A 21,959-nucleotide genomic window follows, 5' to 3' on the forward strand; every position below is an offset into this window, starting at 1 on the left:
TTGTTCTCAGTTTGGGAGGCGTGCAACCCAGAGTTTCCCAAAAACAATTGGATACTTTGCAGAGTGATAAAAATAATCCTTCCTTCTAAAAATAGCCCCCCTGGAACAAGAGGCCTGGATTTAATTACAGTCACTATGTACTCAGCATGTACCAAGGTACCGAGGCCTGAGCTGCTTCTTTGCAGATATCACCTGGTGCAAACCTGCTCTGACCCCATGAAGCAGGTACCTCTATCCCTGGGGAGAAACAAGCACATTGAGGGTCTGAGCAGAAAATCAAAGCCAGCTCATCACTTAACCTCAGTGGTTTCTGTTTTTCCTCAAATGTCCTCAGCCAGATATTCCCACACCTCATGTCACAGCAGAATAAATGGAGGAGCTTTAAAATAAATAAATAAATAAATAAATAAATAAATAAATAAATAAATAAATAAATAAATAAAGTATGTCAACTCCTGAGACCTACCTCAGTCCTGCTAAACCATGAAGTTGGGTAGGGGCAGAAATATTTTTTTTTAAGTTCCTGAGATGATTCGGATGGAGGGGCCAGTTTGCGAACGGCTGTCTGAGCTACAGATGGGGACAGGGTGATGTCAGGAGTGCTCGAGGCATGTCACCTCCCTGTTGCTTCAGGCTTGGGCCCTCAGTGTCCTCTCGTTACTCTCTCAATCCCTCCACTGAGCCAAATTCCCTCTGACCTCGGAGCTGTCCAGTCCACCCTCCCGTCTCTACTTGGATGTCCCCTGCTCATGGAAGTCAACCCTGTCCACCTGAAGAGTGTGACAGGTCTCTGCTCTTTTCTCTTAGTACACTGCACAATCTGTAATTATACATCATGGGAATCTAAAAAGTTGGTGGTGGTCTCATCTGTTAGTAAGTGCCATGAAGGTGGGGATGAAGTCCATTCCCCCCCAAATTGTACCTCCTGGGCCTTCGATACCTGAAAGGGTGGGGGCGAGTGACAACCTGGGGGGATTCAGAAGCCAGGGAAGGGGAGCGGAATTCCAGTCCTGGTTTTCAGCTAATTACCTGCACGACAGTTTGGCGAGCCCTCCTCCTGTCTGAGATGCTCTCTCCTCACCTGATAAGAGAGGTTTTTTTGCCTTTTGGGCTTTACTCTTTGGAAGCCATGGAGACATAGAGTCTAAGAAGATTCATGGAAAGTAAGTGGCCTTTTTTTGTTGTTCTCTTTTTGGCAGATGCCGACGTTCTCCTGCTGTTTGCACTACAGACGCACTGTAGATGTGTTTCTGAGTGAACTTCTGCATGTTCCTGTGAGGTTTTGTGATCTTCCAAGTGAACAGCCTGGCAGAGCCAACGTTGATACTGAAGAAAAGAAATGCTGGAGAAGTCTCATGCACGGGTCAGTGATAGTATGGAAACACGACCACGTCTGTGAGTCCACACGGCAGAGACTCAAACAAGGAAACTTCTCCCACTCGAGTCGTAAAATCATTGTTCCTTCTTTGTCATTGTTTTTGGCATTCTGCTAACAAGCACTGACAGAATGACTCGTTGATCTAGTTCGGTCTTGTCTTCTCTGTGTGAATACGGTTGTGTGTATTTGTGTATTTGTGTCAATCCTCCACGTAGTATTTCCAAATAACAGTGAAGACAGAGTTACTCTTCTAAAGGGCTTGCTCTCATTGTCAGCCCTGGGGGTTTGTCCTGGGAAGCCTGTCAGGGCTGAAACTTCACCAGCAGAGATAGAAGAGGTTGCGTTTGCCCTCTTGTCAATCCAAGCCCACGTACTGGGAGCACTAAGAGAAAAGCAGAAAGAGGATGTACGTTGAACGTATTGATGTCCTTCGGTTTTGTGGATCTGTTGAAACTCGCTGCTATGGCCGGTTTGGTTGGTGGTGTTTATTATCTTGGATTTGTGGGCTCTGCACTTGCTCCTAAAGCAGTGTGTTTGTCTGTGTGTGCTGATGGCTGAATTCCCATGGGAGGGGTGGGCAGCCCTCGCTGCTGCTGACAGGTCCAACCCCAGCCTTCCCCAGGTGTGCTCACCCCGGCCCGCAGAGCACGTAAGGGCACAGCTATCTTGATTCTGTTTTGCAAGTGCTATCTTTGTGTTTCCTCATTTTTCTTGATAATGTTCTTGTGCCACCATCACTAGGACCTGGCGATTGTGCAAGGCAGACGATTTGCCTTTATTTGCAAAACACGGAATTGCGATGGATGATGGCACTGTGTCTTTCCCACACAGGGACTTTCAGGAGGGTGGAGTAGCTAGTAGCTGTAACTCAAAGAGACTGTCTTTGGTCTCTGGTTCTATAAATGTTCTAGAAAAAAGTAATGCTTCAGAGACTCATTTGCATCACGGTAGCAAAATTCAGTATAACAGTATAACAAAATTCAGTTCTTCAATAATCTAAAATAAGAATCTAAATACAGGCTTGTTTTCTTCATTTTCACAATGAGGAACTTTGCCATGTTCGTTTCACCACAATTCCGGCAAGTACCTGCCCATAGCCCATTAGAAGGATCAACTTGCCTCACATACCTCAGGGAATTCAGCTGATAAAATCAGTTGAAATAACCAAGAAGTCAAATGCTAATGTTCTAAAGCTCTGCTTCCCTCTCTTTGTCGCATGTTGTACTACATAATGAAAAGATGTCCAAGATGTCAATAAAGTAATAGTATTTTTTATGGTGGCATGCAAAACAAAGTAAGCTGTCTGTGATAGGTATGGCCTATGTTTTTGAGTTTTATGGAGTACTAGAAACTAACACCATAGAAAAACAGTTTAATTTAAGCGTGTTCATGCAAATCTGAGGAGGCTTAAAAAGATATTAATCCTTGAGACAAAATGTCTGGTTCACTTATGCTCCATATGCTGTACTATCCTTGCAGAAGCTTTCACAGCGCTGGATGGCTGGTGTCAGAAATCCGTGACAGCCCATGACGAGTCTTATATAGTACACGGTTAAGAGTATTATATTGCTGTAAATTTGGTTTGGTAAAGCTTTGCTTGATTTAGAGGTTAAGAAGTGTTCTCTTTTCAACGAAGTAATTTCCATGGTGAAATGGTTTGGAGTGAAGTGACATAAAACAATTATTTTCATCTAAAAATCTATTATATCACAGCTGTAATTCGAGGAGAGAATGCTGTGCTTTGGTCTGATTAGTTTAGAGATTTGGTGATTTTTCCTGGGCACGTTGTTCTACTTGGAGAGGTCACACATCTCTCGGCCACGTACACAAACACATGCCTTCAGCCTCATACAACTTTGCTTCCTGTCACTTATCTTTGAGGCTGATTTCCAGGCCTTTCCACTAGGGTAGAATGTACCTCCTCTTCCCTGAACAGCAGCCCCTCCCCCCACTGCCACCAAGTCCACGTCCTCAGAAAACGAAACTAAAGACTCCACTGTGCAAATCCTCACGATCGCCCATCTCACATGACAGTTCTTCACCTCCAGGGAGACCAAGCTAAGAGACTCAAGTTAATTTGTTTGAAATCGCCAAGTCAAATACAAGCAAAACCCCCCAAAATGAAGAGGAGCAGTTACACGATAGAGGTGCAGAATATTCTTTCTCAGGTCGGCAGCCGTGTTGAGCAAGCCCTGGATCTGTTGGCCCAGGAAGCCCAGCTACAGAGGTTAGCCCCCCAGGTACCCTCCGGGGCTGGGCTAAACTGTCTGGCTACTCCATGTCTTGTATGTTTGATGCCTGTGGCCTAAACACATCTGAAACCCCTAATTAATGCAGAAGATCCCAAAGGGGCATTGCCACAGAAGCCAGGGCCTGGGGCCGGACTATCTGAGGGTCGTTTTCCATGATCTCTAGTGTTGCGCTGTCCTCATGGCTGAAATTCCACAATGACAGATTCGACCTTCCTTCCCTGGTATAAAGTTATCCTCGCTGAGAGAAAAATGATACGTTGGGTCATTCCTTCAATCCAGCGCCTCACCGTTATGCTGAGGAATGATAGTCATTGTTTCAGATACCTCTGTGTCTTGCCATCTATCAACCTGTCCCCAAACTCTGTCTCCAAGTTCCCTGATTCTTTTGAGTAATTCGGGTCCCAAGATTTGGAAGACAGCTCAGTTAAGAGAAAAATTCTCAACCATAAAAAATTAAAAAAAAAAAGGAAACCCAAAGCAATTAAAGCTTTAATTTTTTATGATCCATGTTTCTATAAATGTAAATGACTAATAGACATCATGAAATATTAACCAAGTCAGTAATCCAGGATTACGTATGATGCCAAATTGCTCCCTATTGTCAATGAAAAAGCTATCAGGCAGCAGTTTCTGAAAACAAACACAAGCTTCCAGATGTCCCAGCAGGGGAGTGAAAGCGCGCTCAAGGCCTCATTTTTCATAAGGGCCAGTCTTGAAAGGATCAGAAGGCAACTCTGGACTCCATGGCAGGGCAGAAAAGAGGGTGGGGGCAGGAGGATGGGAGTCAGACCTACAGGAAATCTATACGGGGCTGTGATCTGATGTAGCAGGTGTCTTTGTAGAGGGGACACCTCTAACCAGGATTAAATTCTGGAGCCAAATGTGTTCATATATCAGTGGGTTGTATCAAAGGGGAGGCCCTGCTGCAGGTTCAACTTGTTTTATTATTTTCTTTACTTCAGCACAATAGGTAATGGGCCCCACTCACACTGTAGTGAGTGCTGAGAGTAGTCTTGGAGGCATGAGTGCGGCCTCTGGAAGGGGTGTTTGGAGCCCTGGAAGTCACAGCATATGGCCTCCTATAGTAGGCAGGCTGTCCTGGGAGAGAGAATTCATTTAGAGGAAGGCGACATGTGGCCCTGCATCCCAACTACTTGGAACCAGCTTCAGCCCTGGGAAGAGGTCAAGCACGTGGAGCAGAGACTAGGGCACCCTTGTTTGGCTTAGTGCCGAGGGTGTGTGATTGTCTTCCCTAAGAGAACCAGTGCATCTTGGACAGGCTTCCCAGCCAGCAAAGGGGCTTCTCAACAGGGGTAGACAGAGCTGGGGTATAGTCTTCAACAGTGACACCACATGTCAGAGAGGAAGACCACCAGAACTGAATGGATTGGCTCTAGTTCTCTCTTCTGCCGGAATTTGGAAGCTGGGCTAATCTACTTTGAGGACAGTTAGGGATGGACAATTGTCTCAATAAGGAAATACACTCTGATCATAGGCTATATGGTATGAGCAATTATTTTGTGGCAGAAACTGTTGTCAGTAGACAACAATCCTTCTCTGGAAGAGCCTTTTCTGGAAGAACCCACCTGCCATGACAGAGACTTAAAATGCCAAGTGCTCATTCTCCCAGACAGTCTTGGTATGTGGTCCAGTTTTGGTCAAAAAGACCATGGGATGATTTACTAGGAGCTTGAGGGGAGATTTTTTCCTCCTGATAAAAAGAGAGGAATAGGCAAAGAAAACTTTCCTTTTTCTTTCTTGTCTTAAACACAGTTTGAGTGTGGACATGATATTTGGAGCCGTGGCAGCAATATTGTGACCATGAGGGAAAGGCCAGGAGAATCACATATAAGTCAGCCCAGAACTCTGACTCTACACAGCCACCAAACCAACTACCTACTTCAGGACTTCCTGTTAGGTGAGAAAATGCCTTCTCCCTTGATGAGTTTTGTTTTGTTTTTGTTTTTGTTTTTGTTGGGTCTTCTAGTTTTAGTTGAAAACATTTCCATTGACTAGTAATGTCTTTGGTTGTAAATGACAGAAAACCCAGCTAACCCTGGCTTAAGTCATAGGGACATTTACTGTTTACTTAACAAGAACCGTAAAGGTAGGTGATCCAAAGGTTGGTTCATTGGCTCAGCTATATCATCAAGAACTTGGAGTCTTTCCATATGTTTTCAATAGATGTTGACCTCTGATTATTGTCTCATTTTTGCAAAATGGCTGCTGCAGCTCCAAACATTCCATCCTGGCATAGGATGGGATGGGAAGAGAAGAGCAGAAAGGGACGCTTCTCCCCAGCTACCTGTTATCAGGGCAGAATATCTTTCCCAGGATCATATGGCATCCATAGACCAATCACTGGCAGAAAGGAATGACACAGGCATTATTGGCTTAAACCAGGTACTCTTGGGCACCTGCTCTTTTCTTCTTCCTCTGCTCTTCGCCTTTATCAGCATGGTCACTGCCTTTGCTTGCAGCCATCAAAGTGGTTTCTTGGTGATATTCTATTTTTTAGGTTTCTGTTGAAGATCAGAGATTGGTTGCTACGGTTTGAGCTTCACTCTATCAGTTGGGCCCATCACAGATTGTATGTTCCCCACTCCTAACTATTTGCTGATGTTTTTAGGGCAAACAAAAACAAAACCAAAACCACAACTTCAAGGGGCTGCTTCCATTGGCTTTTCCCCAGCCAGACCCTAGAGCAGTGGTCCTTAACAAGGGCTGAGCTTGCACATACACCCCAGTGGACTTGTGGTAGTATTTGGAGACATTTTTAGCTTTCACACCTGGGAAGGTGGTAATGTTACTGGCATCTACTGGGTCGAAACCGGGGGTGCTGCTCAATATCCTGTGTCCAGGACAGCCCCCTCCAACAAAGAATTATTCAATCAAAAATGTCAGCGGTACCAAAGTTGAGAAGTTTGGCCCCAGAGGGTGGCCAGGCCAGAAAACCATCTTTCCTCCTTAATGCCTCCTTGCTTGTGCCTCAGGCCCTCGTAAATAAGAAGAGTGTCCCTGTTCTATGCCTTAGGACACCAATGTGCCCCTGGGCCGTAGCAGTGACCAACTAAACACCACAAACACAGTAATTGTGTTAATTCACTAATTAAATAAACTCCTCTCTTCTGAGTCTATTTTCACTTTCGGACAAATTGCAGCAATCACGGCATGACTTTTGTACAAAATTACAAAGTGTTGCAGCTTTGGCAACAGGGTCTCCAACTGCCATTGCATCAGAGACAGGCTCTCTGGGAGGAATGTGACAGATTCATTCCACTTCTGTTGAAGAGCTTTGGAAGTGAGCGAAAGGGCAGCATAGAAACGTTCTAGAACTGGGACTTGGGAACAATTATTTTCTGGGGCAGGTTTTACCCACCCCTGCCCACTTTCATTTTATTTCCACCAGCTTTAACGAGTACTTGAAGTTACCTTCTCTTTAGAGTTGTCATTCCTTAATTTTCTCTCTTGTAATATACCTTCCTATTCTTACTCCTTTTTCATGCGAAAAGAGAGAGAGAGAGACAAAGCGAGGGAAGGGAAAGAAATCCTGCACATGAGCAGGAGTGTCTTCTTTTCAGTGTTGGAGTTGGCTGTTTCAGGAGACATTTCTGAGTTTTCTCCTAAAGTAATCATTCCAGCGGGAGACCATAAGAAGGTAAGGCAGAGCGTTGGCCGCTGTTATGAAGAGCTCCCCATGCCAATACAATGTCATAAATCAGTTAGAAATTTCTCTCTTGTGTAACTAACTGAGTGGGCGGTCTCAGGCCGGCAGAGTGGCTCAGGGGTGTCCAGGCCCCGGGCCCCTTTGCTCGGCGCGCTGCTCCTACCTCATTGTCAAGACTGGCTGCGCCATTTCCCACTGTCACCCCCACATTCTAGCCAGCAGGAGCAGAGCCTTGCCCTCCCCTTCGAGGGCCACTGCCTGCAAGCTGTACTCAGTACTTCTGCTCGAATCCAGTTGGCCTGAACTTAGTTACTTAGCTACATCAAGCTGCACAGGGTGGGGAGTGGAAAATGCGGTCTTGATTTGGGGGGCCCAGCCTGCTAGCTACAATGTGAGAGTTCTATTACTAAAGTGCTTGCTAAGTGTCATGCTCCGTGTTGGGTTTTACAAGGATTACTTAAGTAGTCCTTACAATAAAAATAGATACTCTTCTAGTCTCCATTTTACAAACGAGGAAGCTGAGGCACAGAAAGGCCCCACCCTAGCGGCAGACCCTTATTTGTTAAGGGAGTGCTGGTGGGGGACATGGGAAGGGGGAGAGGGACAGGATGGGGAAGAGGGAGGAAGCTGGCAAAGGCTCCGTTTCCGGCAGAGTCCCAGCCCCAACCTGATCCTGCTCCTGCAGAAAGTTCTGGAACATGAGTTGAATCTTGGAATTTTCCCTTGAGGCAAGGGAGCTGGGCATTCACACCCACACTAGTCAGGTGCTGGCGGTCACCCCGGAGGGGATACCCAGATGCTCCCAGCGCTTTGCACCTGTTGCCCAACCAACTCCAGGAGCCCAGGGGTAGTTCTCTGAAAAGGATCCCAAGGATGAGCCCTGAGAGCAAAGGTCAGGAGTGAGGTGGGCACACAGAGCCGGTAGCAGGAGCTGAGGGGATCTTGGCGGACACTGCACAGTGGCATCTCCCTGCACGCCCTCCTGGCACCTGGTTAAAGAAGTCCCAGGAGCAAGGCCACTTGTCAGACTTTCGCAAATGAGCAGCCAGTCCTGCCTCCCCAACCCCCCACACATACCATTTTAAGTGGTCACACGTAGACGCTGTTTGCTCTGAAAAATGCTTCATTAAGTCACTCAACAAATATTTATTGAGCACCTTCGATATGCTGGGCTCTGGTTAGGGGCTGGGCATATAAAGACCAATAAGACAGAGTGATCCATTCCCCGCCCCCCCCCCCCCCCCCGGAGTTCACAGGCTGCACGACTACAAAGGCCGAAAAATGAATTGATTTTTAGATTCAGAATAATCAACGTCCTAGATACCTGCTGTGTTCAGGGCTTTCAGAGGTGAGAGAAGCAGAAAACATTTGGCGGAAAGGGTGGCATTTGACTCTGGGTTTTAAAGGATGAACAAGAGCCCTTTTGAGCAGCGTGTGCAACGCCATGGAGGTGAACAAGCCGAGTCTGTGTTGTGGGCCATGGGGAAGTTGTTGAGCGAATGAGGGCGTGAAGGAATTAATGAACGAGTTGTCCCAATGCTTGGTGATTCTCAGGGGGAGAGAAGATGTCATTGTTGTGAGTAGATTTCCGCCCAAACGGCACAACCCTCTCCCTCTCATCCTCTGGCCCCCCCAGGAGATTCTGGCCCACTCTTACAGGGCCGGAGACTCTAAACGGGAACACCTGTTACCATCAGGCGTGAGGGGCAGACGGAAAAGTGGAGAACGAGCACTATCGGCGTGGAAGAGTGTTCTTTTTCTTTCCATCCTTGTCCAAACCTGACTGACCTATAACTTGGCTGCAACATTACCTCATGAAGATAGAGAAGTATCAGGAAGCTTCACCTTCCCCCACTTGAAACCAGGGGAATAAGAATAGTTTGTCCTGGTCCCAAAATTACTTCAGGACTTGTAGGCCTTCAGGATAAAACATAAATGTAATCTCCCCTGTCCCAGACCAAATGTCCTCAAGGTCAGGTTCACGATCCCATATGAAGTGTGAAGTGCAGCGAGTCATCGGGCAGGGGCCAGGGCCTGGGGTATGGGGCTGCTCTACACACCTGCACCACCAGCCAGCCCTTGCACAATTAAAGACCCCAAATATTTTTTATTGATTAGCTTGATGAGGCCATTGGTTTGACGACAATAATATAAATCAAGGAAAAGACCCTACATTTTCAAATAAAATAAGAAGAAACTGACTGAACAAAACAAAACGTGTGTTCTAGATCTTTTGCTCCCTCCAGCATCATTGCTTACACCCTCTTTCTGTGTCAGGAGAGAGGCTCCTGTGAAATCTCACCCTGCAAATCCGCAGGGTCTTTTAATTTCATACTCTCTGCCCAGCGCCCTATAGAAATTGCTTCCTCCAGAGTCTCCTGGGGAGACTCACTCACACGGGGTGAAAAGACATTAAAAACGGATACCTCCTTTGATAGTGAAAGAGAATAATCAGCTGCAAGTCTTGGGGTGGCCTCCGCTGCCCTTGGTCTCTGTCCCCAGATGTGCTGGGGGGAGCCCCCAGGGCTCGCAGAGCCCTTCAGGTCCTAGGGTAATTTAGCGGGAGGCAGTTGGCAAATGGAAAGCCTGATTAGGATGCTGTCAGACTAATCTGTTGGTTCCAAGTGTCACATAGCTGTGGCTAGGAATTGGAAAGAATATTATTTTCTTTCTGAGAATTTGCAGTTTGGCCAGCTTTGGGGGAGGAATTTCATTAAGGAGGTGGGGGGTGCCTGTTTATGGAGTTAGTGTGGTTTCCTCGCACGTGCTCATTTAATACTCCCACCCACACCGTCCTGCATAGTAGTTGCAATTGTTCCCATTTTATAGATGTTTTACAACTGTTATTGCTTAGGTGCAAAAGGGTTATGAACTTTTAACCTTCAGTTTGCACCCAGGCTTCCCTGACTTGAAAATTTCTACCTTCCTTCCTAATGCTACCTAAAATTCAAATTAAACCTTTTTTCAAGCATCAAACATTTCCACACTCACCCCCTCCATTGGAAGTAGGAGCCTGGGTTTGCTCTCTGTTCCTCACTCATCTAATCCTTCTTAGGCAGAGGACAGGCTTGGAGAAAATAGAAGAGGACCCCAATCTCTAATCTGCAATTCTTGGGGCAGATATGTTTCAAAATCAGAAATTAAAATTCGGATTTTATAAAGGAATTATAATGATGTCCTGTATTACATAGTACCTGGTAGCATCTGGGGAAGGCACCCTGAAATGAATCACGCTAATATTTCTGCAGTGAAATATTCACACCGAGGGGGATAGATATAGATGATGAAGAGTTGCGTATGAATTTAGGTCGGGTTTTTGCTACCAAGTTAAAATTGCCAAAGGTTTTCTGAGCCTTTGGGATTTGGGAATCACTCTAAGGGCTGGTGGACTTGTAGATTATATTTAAGGGCTCTTCTGCTCATATAAATCCTCTGCAGATGAACCTGGCAGGGAAGGGCACGAGCAGCACCTTGGTCTGGAGCCCTTTCAGCTGTGGCAAAGGAGGAAAGCCCACTCCCTGGGCATTTCCAAGACACAAGAACGAGAAGCCAGATGTGCCGGGCTCTGTCGCTGACTGCCAGGCCGACGCGTGTTCCTTAGGGAAAATACTGCACCTCCCTGGTCTACTAAGTGGGGAGGGGGCAGAGGGGAAGCCTTGGATGCTGCTGGTGGTCCTGTGGAGGTCTGAGACCCACTGTAAGCCTGTATGAACCTTAGGACCAGGGCTGAGCCTCCTAGCCCTCTGTGCCCTGGGCAGGCATTACGCACCACCACCACCGCCCCCCCCCCCAAACCGACTCATCACTGTCTGAGGGTGTGGGGTGTGGGGCTTGACTGCCTGGGTCAGAGTCTGAGCCACTAGGCACCAGATCAGTTGGGACCTGATGACTTATCAAAGTGTCTGTTTGTTTCCAGATACTGAACGTCGTAATAACGGCACCCACCTTACAGAGTGAGTGAGAGGCTCAGTGGAGCTGGTGCACGTTCAGCTCGGTGCCTGGAACACACAGGCTGCACATTACATAACAAATGGCTTATACGACTCTTACCACGGAGATCAGGCCTGTGTCAGTGTCCTGGGGCTGCCATCACAAGGTACAGCAACCTGTATGGCTTACAACAACAGAAATTGATCGTCTCACAGTGCTGGAGGCTACAAGTCTGAAATCAAGGTGAGTAGGGTTGATTCCTCTTGGAGGCTCTGAGGGAAAATGTCTGCCATGCCTTTCTTTACCTTCCGGTGGCTGCTGGCAAGGCATTCCCTAGCTTGTAGCCAAGTCACTCCCGTCTCTGACACCATCTTCATGTGGCCGGCTTCTTTTGTCTCTGTGTCAGATCTCTCTTTCCTTTCTCTTATAAGGGCACCTATCATTGGATTGCGGGCTCACTCTAAATCCAGAACGATCTCATTTCAAGATCCTTTACTTAATTACCCTGCCAAGACCCTACTGCCAAACAAGGTCACATTCACAGGTACCAGGGGTTGGGACTTGGACATATCAACTGGACCGCCTCCAGGGTTAGGCACAAAGTTTGCAGGGTTGGACAACTGGTTGACCATGCCCTCCCCCCCGCCGCCCCGCCATGTGATGGTGGATTGTTAGCCAACCCCTGTGGGGTCCCTTGACGGGGAACCCTTGTGTACAGGAGCCATTGTGATGTAGTGTAAAGGGTAGGGGTTTTGGAGTCTGGTGGATCTGGCCGCAAGCCCTCAGACACTGCGCCGGTTCACTTCATCAGAGTAAGGCTCAGTTTTGTTATCTGCAATAAGGCCCACGCACCCTTAAAACACTTCAGTGCCAGCCATGGTGTCATTGGAGGGGTCTTCTCCAACGCCAAGTGGCCTTCAAGGCCCAGGTCTGTGTTTCCAACAATAAGTGGCTGGTTCCTGGGAGCCCACCTGTCAACTACCAAGTGCTGAGGAATCTCCCTTCAGAAATACTGTTAACAACCCAGCCCACACCCCCTTAGCTTTTCCAGTGCCCAGAGAGGACTTCAGACCCTAAAGAACATGTGAAGATCATTGTAAAACCATGCAAGACAAAACAGGGTCTGGGCAGATTCCTTAAAACCCCATGCTGTCAGGGTGCCTGGGTGGCTCAGTTGGTTAAGCGACTGCCTTCGGCTCAGGTCATGATCCTGGAGTCCCGGGATCGAGTCCCACATCGGGCTCCCTGCTCGGCGGGGGGGTCTGCTTCTCCCTCTGACCCTCTTCCCTCTCGTGCTCTCTGTCTCTCATTTTCTCTCTCAAATAAATAAATAAAATCTTTAAAAAAAAAAATCTAAAGGGAGACTTGAGAAACCACTTCAGTCAAGGGCGAGGGATCCCAAATTATTGTTTGACCGTGACTTTATTCTAAGTAAGAATGTTAACTGCATGTGAAGTGTGAACACTTTGCTCTTGTTTTGGCTTCATACCTTTATTTCCTGAAGCTCTGCCCATGACATTCTGGCGTTTTCCCTTGATTATAAGAGGCTCATGGGGCGCCTGGGTGGCTCAGTCGTTAAGCGTCTGCCTTCCGCTCAGGTCATGATCCCAGGGTCCTGGGATCGAGTCCCGCATTGGGCTCCCTGCTCCGTGGGGAGCCTGCTTCTCCCTCTCCCACTCCCCCTGCTTGTGTTCCCTCTCTCGCTGTGTCTCTCTGTCAAATAAATAAATAAAATCTTTAAAAAAACAAAAAACAAAAAAACGCCATGCTGTCATAGACACAGCTCACACGGTAAAGGCCATTCCCACCTGGCAAGGCTTACGGCCAGAACACTTTGTCTTGTCCTTCTGAGACAAGAGTCCCATGGTGTGGCGAAGCCCCCAGCACGGGTGGGTTGGGAAGGCTGTGCCATGTCCACGCGTGACAGGTCTCACCCGGCACTAACAATGCCCCAGTGCCCTGCTTCGTCTCCTTGGAACATACTGACCTTTCCTTTCCCGACTGACTGTTACGACACAGGGCCGAGGTTTCAATCTCTGCAGAAGGTGGTGGAATATCTCCTCGGCGCACCAGGTCCTGCATTTTAACTCTGGAGCTAAGGATTTAATTCTTCACTCATAGTAGGTGCCAAACAGTAAGTTCTTGTGTATCGCAGTTTGTATCACAGAGGCTCTGTGTTCCTGAACCCCAAGCTCTTCGTGAACCCCCCAACCTTCAGGAGGTTCCCGCCACCCTTGGTGTCCTTGCCTGTGGCTGATGCTGAGCGGGCAGAGTATGCATAATCACACAAGAAGGATGCTAGGCTTGGCTGTGTAATGTTCTGAGGCACTAAGCAAAATGCCTTCAACATATTCTTCCAGTTAAAATTTATCCCATTTACAGGGAAAGAGCATGAGTCACAGAGAGGCCAAGAATAGGTTCTCTGGGCTCCAAGGTGGTGGACGTCTAATGGGGTCGCTAAGAGGGAAAGGGGCACTGGAGACTGAAGACTGATATTGCTCATAGATTTGGGTGATTGAGAAGAGGTGCACCAGGAAAAAGGGAAAGGATGGGACAGACAAGTTGGCCAGGTGGCCCAGGGGTAGGGCCCCAGTGGTCAAGGCTGGGCAGGGGGTTCAGAATATGGATGAATCGGGCCAGGGCACAGCTAACCCCCTCACCCCCAGTCATGGCCCATCACGCATACACCCTCCCCGCCTCGTCTGAGCAAGACTCGCCCCTGGGATGTCACCTGACTCTCTTGATTGGAGATGCTCATCTTTTCAGTGGTATGGTAGGACCGGGGCTTACCGTGAAACCTGGTCATCCATTATTCTGCAAAATTACCACGTCCATCTCCTAATTTCCAGTGATTTCCTTCCCTTCCACTGGCTCCCCCTCTGTCCATATAACAGAAGGAGTGTGTGGATGGGCCGGGGGTCATGCCACCTCACCCCAGAGCGCTCTCTCTGCTTGTTCCACTCCTTTCCTAGATGCAGGTGTCTGCCACTGAAACCAGCCTGAGTGTCCATTCATGGAACTGACCGCTTACCCAGTGGGATTCCAAGACAAAAAACACAGTCCCTGCACTCAAGGGAGGAAAGACACACAAAAGGGCACTAAAGGGAAAGAGCCAGGTCCCTCTCGTTTCCTAGGGAATTTGGGGCAAGTTAATGACAACAGAAATTTTTAGGGAGGGAACATCAATAAGTGTTAGTAATTATTATTAATATTAATTATGATTGAGTCCATGGGGATATCAGAATGACTTGGTGGTATTTCCCCTGTGGCAATAGAAATGCCTTTAATGGAAATACATTTTAGTTCGCACTCAAATCCTCAGGGTTTAAATCCTAACCCGGGAAAAGAAATGCAGAGCAGCATCCATCTGGGCACACTGATGGGCAAAAACACCAACAGTACCACAACCAAGAACAAAAGCCCAGATCCAGGTCACTTGGGGGTGAAGACTGAGTTCTTAATAATGTGGAAGTTGCCAATGATCGTGGAAACTCAGAGAAAATATACCCATCATTTGACATAAATTCTTATGTAGACTTCTTGGTTGCACTAAACTCCCCAGAACAGAAAATCCTCAGTTCTGTGGTGGTTAATGCTACTTTGGGATATCTTTTTTTTTTTTTTTCTCCCAAAATGAGGACAGGAACAGTGGCCATGGGGTTTTCTTTATCTGGTGATGAGTGACATCCCAGCCATCTGCAGGGTGTGGATGGCCTGTCACTGTGTGGGCTCCCGTGCGCACTTCCCTCCTGCCAGCCAGCCTCACCCGCGTGGTTCGCACCTGCCACTGGAGTGACTGAGGCCGCGCCCAGGATGTGTCTGGACAGGCCAGCAGGAGGGCAGAGATCCCTGCGGATGTGAGGTCAGCACTTAGATGGAGGAGTCGGAATTGCAGAAAGCGTGTGACGCTGTGGGCAATCTTGTGGCTCCAGGTCTGGAGTGAGTGATCCGTCCACAGAGCACACGGATGGACATCGCCATGCTAGATCTGCCGGAGACAGCACCACAGGCCCTTCCTAAGGATCTTATAGTCAAGATATGGAGAGAAAGCCCACGTGGTGGAAAAGACCGCTTTAGCCACCGGGTCCCCTCCCTCCTCACGAGAGCATCATGACAGACCTCGACCTGGTCTTGCTAACTCCCCACCCACTGTCCCCATCTCAGTCCATGCTTCTAGCAGACGCCAGAGAGACCTACCTACACTGGCACTTCTCAGGCCTCAAGGTGCTTACGACTGTCCTGGGGATCAAGTTGAAGTGCAGGTTTCCTGAGGTTCTGCATGTCTACCGAGTTCCCGGCTGAGGCCAAGCCTGCCGCTCAGTGCAAAAGAAAGGACCGAAAGCCCAGCCAAGAGTTAAAAGCCTGTGCTCTAGAGTACCAGCACTGTGACCTTCGGAAAGTCCCTCGGTCTCGCTGTTCCGTTTCCTTCTGTGTGAAGCGTGACGGTGGTGGTGATTACGTGGCTCCGTGACGGAACACGCCTGGGCCACTGCCCGCCCGTGGCGCGCGCTCGGCAGTCTGTGCGCATAGCTCACGGCCCGCGGTGTGGCAAGCCTGCCCTGCGTGCCAAGATCACCCTCGTGCCCTGCCCTCCTCCACGCTTTTGCTTTGCCCTGGGTCGTGAATGCCCTTTTCTCCCCCCCCACCCCCCCACCCCGCCCCGACCCAGCAACGTCTGCGTTCTTCCAGGCTCCGAGACCCCAGAGCCCACCTCCCGGGCGGCTGTTTAAATGTCTAAGTAGCAGCTTCCCCGTGAGCTCCAGGAGGCCAGGAAGTGTTCCCCCTTTGGCATCCCATCTCGTACATCACCCAGCACACGCTGGGTTTCAACAGAGGACGAGGGAATGGATGACACGACAGATACTTCAGGCCCTTCTATAACTGCTCTGCCTGGAAGTGCTGGGCTCCACTCTAGATCTATGGAGGCAGCATTTCAGTGGGTGAATTTCTGGCATGGGACAAGAGCCTTCTCTTAGTTATTTACTTGTTTAGCTAATTATATGAGTCTGGACTAGTGGCTTCTTTTTTATTCAGTGGCTTATAAGACATCACTGTCACTATTTCTTGCGATGCGCAAATTGTCCCAGACTTAGCCTTCGATCTCGTGCCTGTGTCCTTTGGACATGTTCGCACCACTCTTTGAGTAATTCCTTGCTTTCTCGTGCAACAGGCCATTCCAGAGTCATTTTGCGGTGTATTTCTTGCCAAGCACGACAGGTGATTCTGATGCACACCTGGGTTTGGAAGCCATCGTGCCTATCAGTAGCCTCAAATCACCATCGGGGTTAGCTCTGTTCCAGAGCCAGAACCTGTGGCAAATGGCAGGGACAATTCTTAGGCTGGAGCCGGGGAAGGGAGCTCAGTGTCCCTAAGACTCCCAGGAAGCATCCCCGAGGACGGCGGGCTCACCACACAGGCACAGATGACTCAGCAGAGCTACCTGGCAAAGGATCCCAGGTACCACCTGCCCAGCCACTTATAGGTGGCAAAGGCCCAGAAGCATCTAAGGCAACAATTGAGGGAAACAGGAAGGAGGTGACACAAAGAAGGACTTACGGAGTGGAATGTGTTTCCCAACAGGTAGAGAGAAGTCGTCTTGACTTTACTGGTCTGCATGGGCCGGGAGGTCTGGGCCCCAGGAAGTCCCCAGGGGTGGAGCAAGCTGGCGGCTCCCATCAAGGAACACGGTGTGGTTTTCCTCGGAAGGCAGCCAGGGTGTCACAAACGCCTTGCACGAAACAGCATTTTCTTTTCCCAAAGAACACGAAGCACTTTCACAGGTGGCTCATTTGTTTTCGACTGTTTTTCAGTGCAAAAACATTTGTACACCCTGACTAAACAGAGATGAAAAAATGTTTTTAAAAGACTTAGTAGTCTGTGCTACCTTGACAACTTTTTTCTGAATCTAGAATTATTACAAAACAAGTTCTTTTTTAAGACTCACCCTTTACAACATCATGGGAGAGAGAATAAAGCCCTCAGCCCCCACCGTTGTTCACATCCTAATTCCCTGAACCTGGGAATATGTTACCTTACGTGGTGAGAGAGACTTTGCAGATGCAAGGAAGGTAAGCGTCTCGAGGTGGAGAGATTATTTTGGATTATCTGGGTGGCCCTATTGTAATTATAAGAGTCATTGTAAGGGTTAGGCAGAGGTGTAGTGTTGGAAGCAGGGGGGTGTGTGCGTGTGTGTGTACAGAGAGAGAGAGAGAGATTGATTGAAACTTGAAGACAGCACCCTGCTGTCTTTGAAGATGGAGGAAAGGGCCACAAGCCCATCTCTAGAAACTGGAAAAGATAAGGAAACAAATTCTACCCTCAAGCCTCCAGAAGGAATGCAGCCCCGATCACCCCATGATTTTAAGAACCATCTCAGACGTCTGACTTCCAAAACTAAGATAAACTGGTGTTGGTTTAAGCAATTGCACTTGCGGTAATTTGTTATAGCAGCAATAGGGAACGAATACAAACATTAATTTAAAAATTCTTTTACAAAATTCTCCACATTGTTCTTCTATCAACCAGTTTGCTTTTCAGTCATATCCTATTCACAGGTCTGCGTCATAGTCATTAACTGTTCACGTGAGAATGCAGCTCTAACAAAAATACCGTGTTTCTTCCCCCACCTTGGAGTCCTCACCACCCACCTTTCTGTGGTTGCTACTGCTGTCCTTCCGCACCGATAAGGCCCGTTAGCTTGAGGTTACTTACTCGACATGAGCCCCATGCTCTGACACCACTAGCGTTTAATTGAGCATCTATTACTATCGTTTTCTTGAATACAAATACAAATGGGCATTCACTTGTGCAGGTGCCGTAAATATTCCCACATGCAGACTGTCAGCTGTCTGCAGGACCTTCCTCTACGGATGGGGCATAGCTCCCCTCCCCCACAGCAAGCCGCCCTCCTCTGCTCTAGGCAGATGGTCCTGGAAATGAAATTACTGGCATCCCAAAGTTGACCTGGAAAATAAGTCATCTGTAGTTCAAAATCCACCTCTCCCTTTTGCTCACAGCCATGCAGAAGCCGCAGTGGTCTCGGTTTGTCTGGAGTGCCTGGGAGCATCCTGGCTCCAGAACAAAACCCAGGTGAAGCCAACAGGTAGGCACTCAGTGCTCATGTCATCTGCATTCTCATGTCACCCGCGGATGACCCAACTTCCCATCTACCCATTACAGGCCAGAGACTTTGCTGCCCAGGGGAGGAGTGGGCTTTCAGGTTAGGCAAATCTGTATATAGAATAGCCCTGATTAAGTTACACTCCTGTAGCCAATCACATGCTACAGAGTAAACTATTGAATCATAAACTTCAATGAGAAGGCACCAAGGACAAATAAATATAGGGCGTATCTCCCATATTCACTTCCAAGGCCATCACACTAATGGCTGGTGAAACTGTAGCCAGATGGAGCTGTGGGAAATGTTTCAGCCCCTTCCAGTTGACAGTGTCTTCTTTCATTCTCTATTGATCTTCTGTACCCACACACTTCCTTGTCGCCCTCCAGTCTGCCCTGGATGGCTCACCCCTTCTGCAAGGGCTTCAACTAGAATAGGAAAGGGGTCTCTTTCTCTCTGGCTACAACTGCTCAAAGTTCATGTTTCTAGGCCCTCTGTTCAGGAACCCCGCTCTCCTGGTCACTACCTGCTACTGCACGGGTCTGTGCAGATGTAGATGTTGAGATGTGGGCTGCCCAGAACCCTGAGACGGCCCCCTGCTCTGTGATGCTCACCTAATCTGACTGCCCTATCTGTCTGAGTCATACTATGTCTCTGGGAGGAATTTTCTTGTTTTTAGACTTGTGCTGGTAAAAACTTCTTGCCTGAGAACAACCTGGAAAAAGCCCTTTGGAGAGGAAATACTTGATTTTGTGGTGCTTCTTGTATTTTGACCTCAAGCCTGCCCTGGTTGCAGCAATATGCCATATCACTACTGAATTGTTCCATGCCTAAACCGAAATGGACCACACAGAGACTTTTATAAAGTCTCAATTAAATGAACCACACTGATCTGCTTCTTTTTGCCCTTGTATAGGAAATCTACCCAGGGTTGAAGATTAACCCGAAAGCTCTTTGTTATCAAGAGAAGGCTTTTAATATAGGCAGTACTGAAGGAGGGGAAAACAAGGTTTTCCAAAGTAGAAGAAATCTGAGGGATTTTCAAGCAGGTAAGTTCTACTTGGGTAAGCCTTTCTTCCCATTTTGATTTATTCTAAAGGAATTAATATGTCTTGGGGTGGAGAGGAAAGGGGGTAGGATTAGAGGGAATGTGGCTTGTCCGGCTTGTGGTTGCTGTGCCTCCAGTTAGATCAAGTGGCTGGGGGTCACCATCAAGGGCTGTTGGCCATGAGCTCTCTCAGAGCAAGCTCACGAGGGAGCAACTCCTGCGCTTACAGGGAAGACTAATGTCTATGGCTAACTTTTCAGGGAACACAGAATTCCTGGGCCTTGTTCCATCCAGCCAGTGCCCCTACTTGATGTCAGACACAGTTAACAGTCGTGAGGGGGGGACTCTTGGGTTCATCAGAGGCGAATAGAAATTTCTGGATGCACAACCCTAGCCATTCGCCTTCCTCCAAGAGAAGGGAGACTTGTCTGGTCTGGCTGACTGGACCTGGCCCAGCCCTGCCCCGCCACCCCTCAGCCAGCTTCCCCACGGTGGCGCTGAGGTAGTAAGAAGGACAGCAGAGGCCTCGAACCAGGTGTGGTATGATGGGGTTGGACTTCGGTGTTTGAAAGTACAGGTGCGGTGGGGCACACAGAGTAAGCTGTAGGTTTCTGTCATGGTTCTAGCTTTGGTTTTGAGTGATGGGTTTTCAGTCCTTATTACATTAAAAAGTAAAACAAAAAGCCTGAGGAAGCAACAGGAGGTCAGATATGGACCATCGACAATAGCATGTCATGAACAAAGGATGGTGATTAATCCACAGTCTGATTCTGTGGACCTGTGGGTCAGGAAACAGAACACAGGAATAATTAACAGTAGGGCCATGTCTCAAGTGTCCGCAACAGGGCCTTTGCTGGGCTGGGGAAGGTGTGGGGGGCCGCGGCTGGAACGCTTTCTCCCCTTTGATGCCACCATGTCAGCCACGGGGAATGGACAGGGGTTTGAGCAAGGGGAGCCTGGCAGAGGCTAGTGGAATGCTGCCAGGTCACCTGCTTGAGTCCCGAGTTTCCTTTCCTGACACCCCCAGAAAAGGATGGGTCAGTCTCTGCCTGGGAGAAGCTCGATTCAGGGAAGTTTGCCCAAGTTTGTGGGGCCTTCAGTGGGGGAGGGGTGCCTGTGAGACATATTCCAACCTCCCACCTCTTCCCCCCCACCCCAGGTCACAAGTCTTCCTTTCGTTCCTGGAGCTCTCCAGAGCGAGCTCGTCGCGCATCTCACATTCTCACAACACCGACCAAGAGCCAGGTTCATGTTGCCCAACTTGCATACAATTTGGGGAGCCTTTTTAGAAAATGAGCACAGACTTGCCAACACAAAAATCAGATACAAAAGCAGATATTTATTTAGAAGTGAGGGCTACCTACCTGTTTAGCTTCATTACCTTCACGGTGAATTTGGCTCTGAGTATAGCGATCATCACTCCTGGTTTAAAGGTCACGAAATGGAGAGTCAGGTTGAAGTGACTTGCCCAAGGTCAAACACTGAGCCATGAGTGAACTGGCATTCAAAGCCGGATCAGTTCAGTGTGGCCCAAATTGGGAGTAACATCCCATGACCTGTCATGGTGGTAGTGACAGGAGTGCCACTGTTCTCAAAGACTGGTTATCTAATTTGCATCACAAAATGATTTATGCCATCAGCCAATTAGGTTGTGTTTATCCGGGGTATGTTTGGTGCGGGGAGCGGTGCAGGGCACTGGGGAGACGGCAGTAACGGAGGTGAACATAGTCCCTGCGCTCCAGGAGAGGAAGAGACTGCTGATGCCACCACCCTGGCAGAGGGGACATCGCAGAGCAAAACAGATGGATTGTGTCCTACCAGCTGGTCCCAGAGGCCTTTGGAAAAGAGCCCCATGTCTTTGGGAAAATAACTCAATGAGACTTTAGATGTGGGAGCGGCCTGGGTCTGAATTGGGCGAAGGCCACAGGGAGGTGGTGGGAGCCCTTCAGGGTAGGAGCAGTGTGCTGGGGGGACCAGACGGGATGGGGGGGGGAAGGGGAGAGGAGGACGGGCAGAAATGTCTGAAGGACAAAAACCCCCAACAAACCAGGCTGTCCTAGGCTGTTTTGTACTACTGTGTTTTTATAATGTAAATCTCCTCCGTATCCCCGAGGCATCAGTCCTACTGGACCACACACAGGGCCTTGAGGGATGGTGAGAGAGCTGGAGAGAGAGAGTCTGGAGCTCAGTGTCACCTAGGGGTTAGATTTTAAAAACTGAGGAAAGTACAATGGAGTGGAAGCAAGAAACCTGATGCCCAGGGCTTCGCTGGAAGCCCCCCTTTGGTAGTAGGCAGGGTGGGGATTTGGGATCATCTCTCTTAGATCTTGGAGGCAGATTGGTCCCATCGGACATCTGTACTCTAAAAAGAAAGCACCACTACCAAGGTCCCATGGGCACCGAGTCCTCACGGCTGTGCCATACACATTATCTCATTTAATCTCTGCCAAGTTATAAGAGGTGGATGTTCGTTTCCCTGCTCTGCACGTGAAGAACTCACGGCTCAGGGGCGCCTGGGTGGCTCAGTCGGTTAAGCGTCTGCCTTCGGCTCAGGTCATGATCCCAGG

The 21,959-nt window shown here is 48.5% G+C and overlaps 1 protein-coding gene across 4 annotated transcripts in view; it reads left to right on the plus strand.

Moving 5' to 3' along the window:
• The window catches only part of EEPD1 (endonuclease/exonuclease/phosphatase family domain containing 1), a 217,049-nt gene that overhangs the window by 36,377 nt on the left and 158,713 nt on the right, over positions 1 to 21,959 (plus strand). For 3 of the 4 annotated variants that reach the window (XM_035020906.1, XM_035020907.1, XM_035020905.1), the window contains exons 2-7: positions 1,200 to 1,363; positions 5,404 to 5,548; positions 11,214 to 11,470; positions 13,247 to 13,361; positions 18,244 to 18,329; positions 19,261 to 19,393. The gene's annotated coding sequence lies outside the window, so the exon portion shown is untranslated. Of the gene's footprint in view, positions 1 to 1,199; positions 1,364 to 5,403; positions 5,549 to 6,954; positions 7,289 to 11,213; positions 11,471 to 13,246; positions 13,362 to 18,243; positions 18,330 to 19,260; positions 19,394 to 21,959 lie in introns of those variants that run through there. The other variant, XM_035020908.1, reaches the window with a different exon arrangement.

This window comes from Mirounga leonina, unplaced genomic scaffold (assembly GCF_011800145.1).
Source record: "Mirounga leonina isolate KUSES-001 unplaced genomic scaffold, KU_Mleo_1.0 Mir_174, whole genome shotgun sequence".
Taxonomy (NCBI): domain Eukaryota; kingdom Metazoa; phylum Chordata; class Mammalia; order Carnivora; family Phocidae; genus Mirounga; species Mirounga leonina.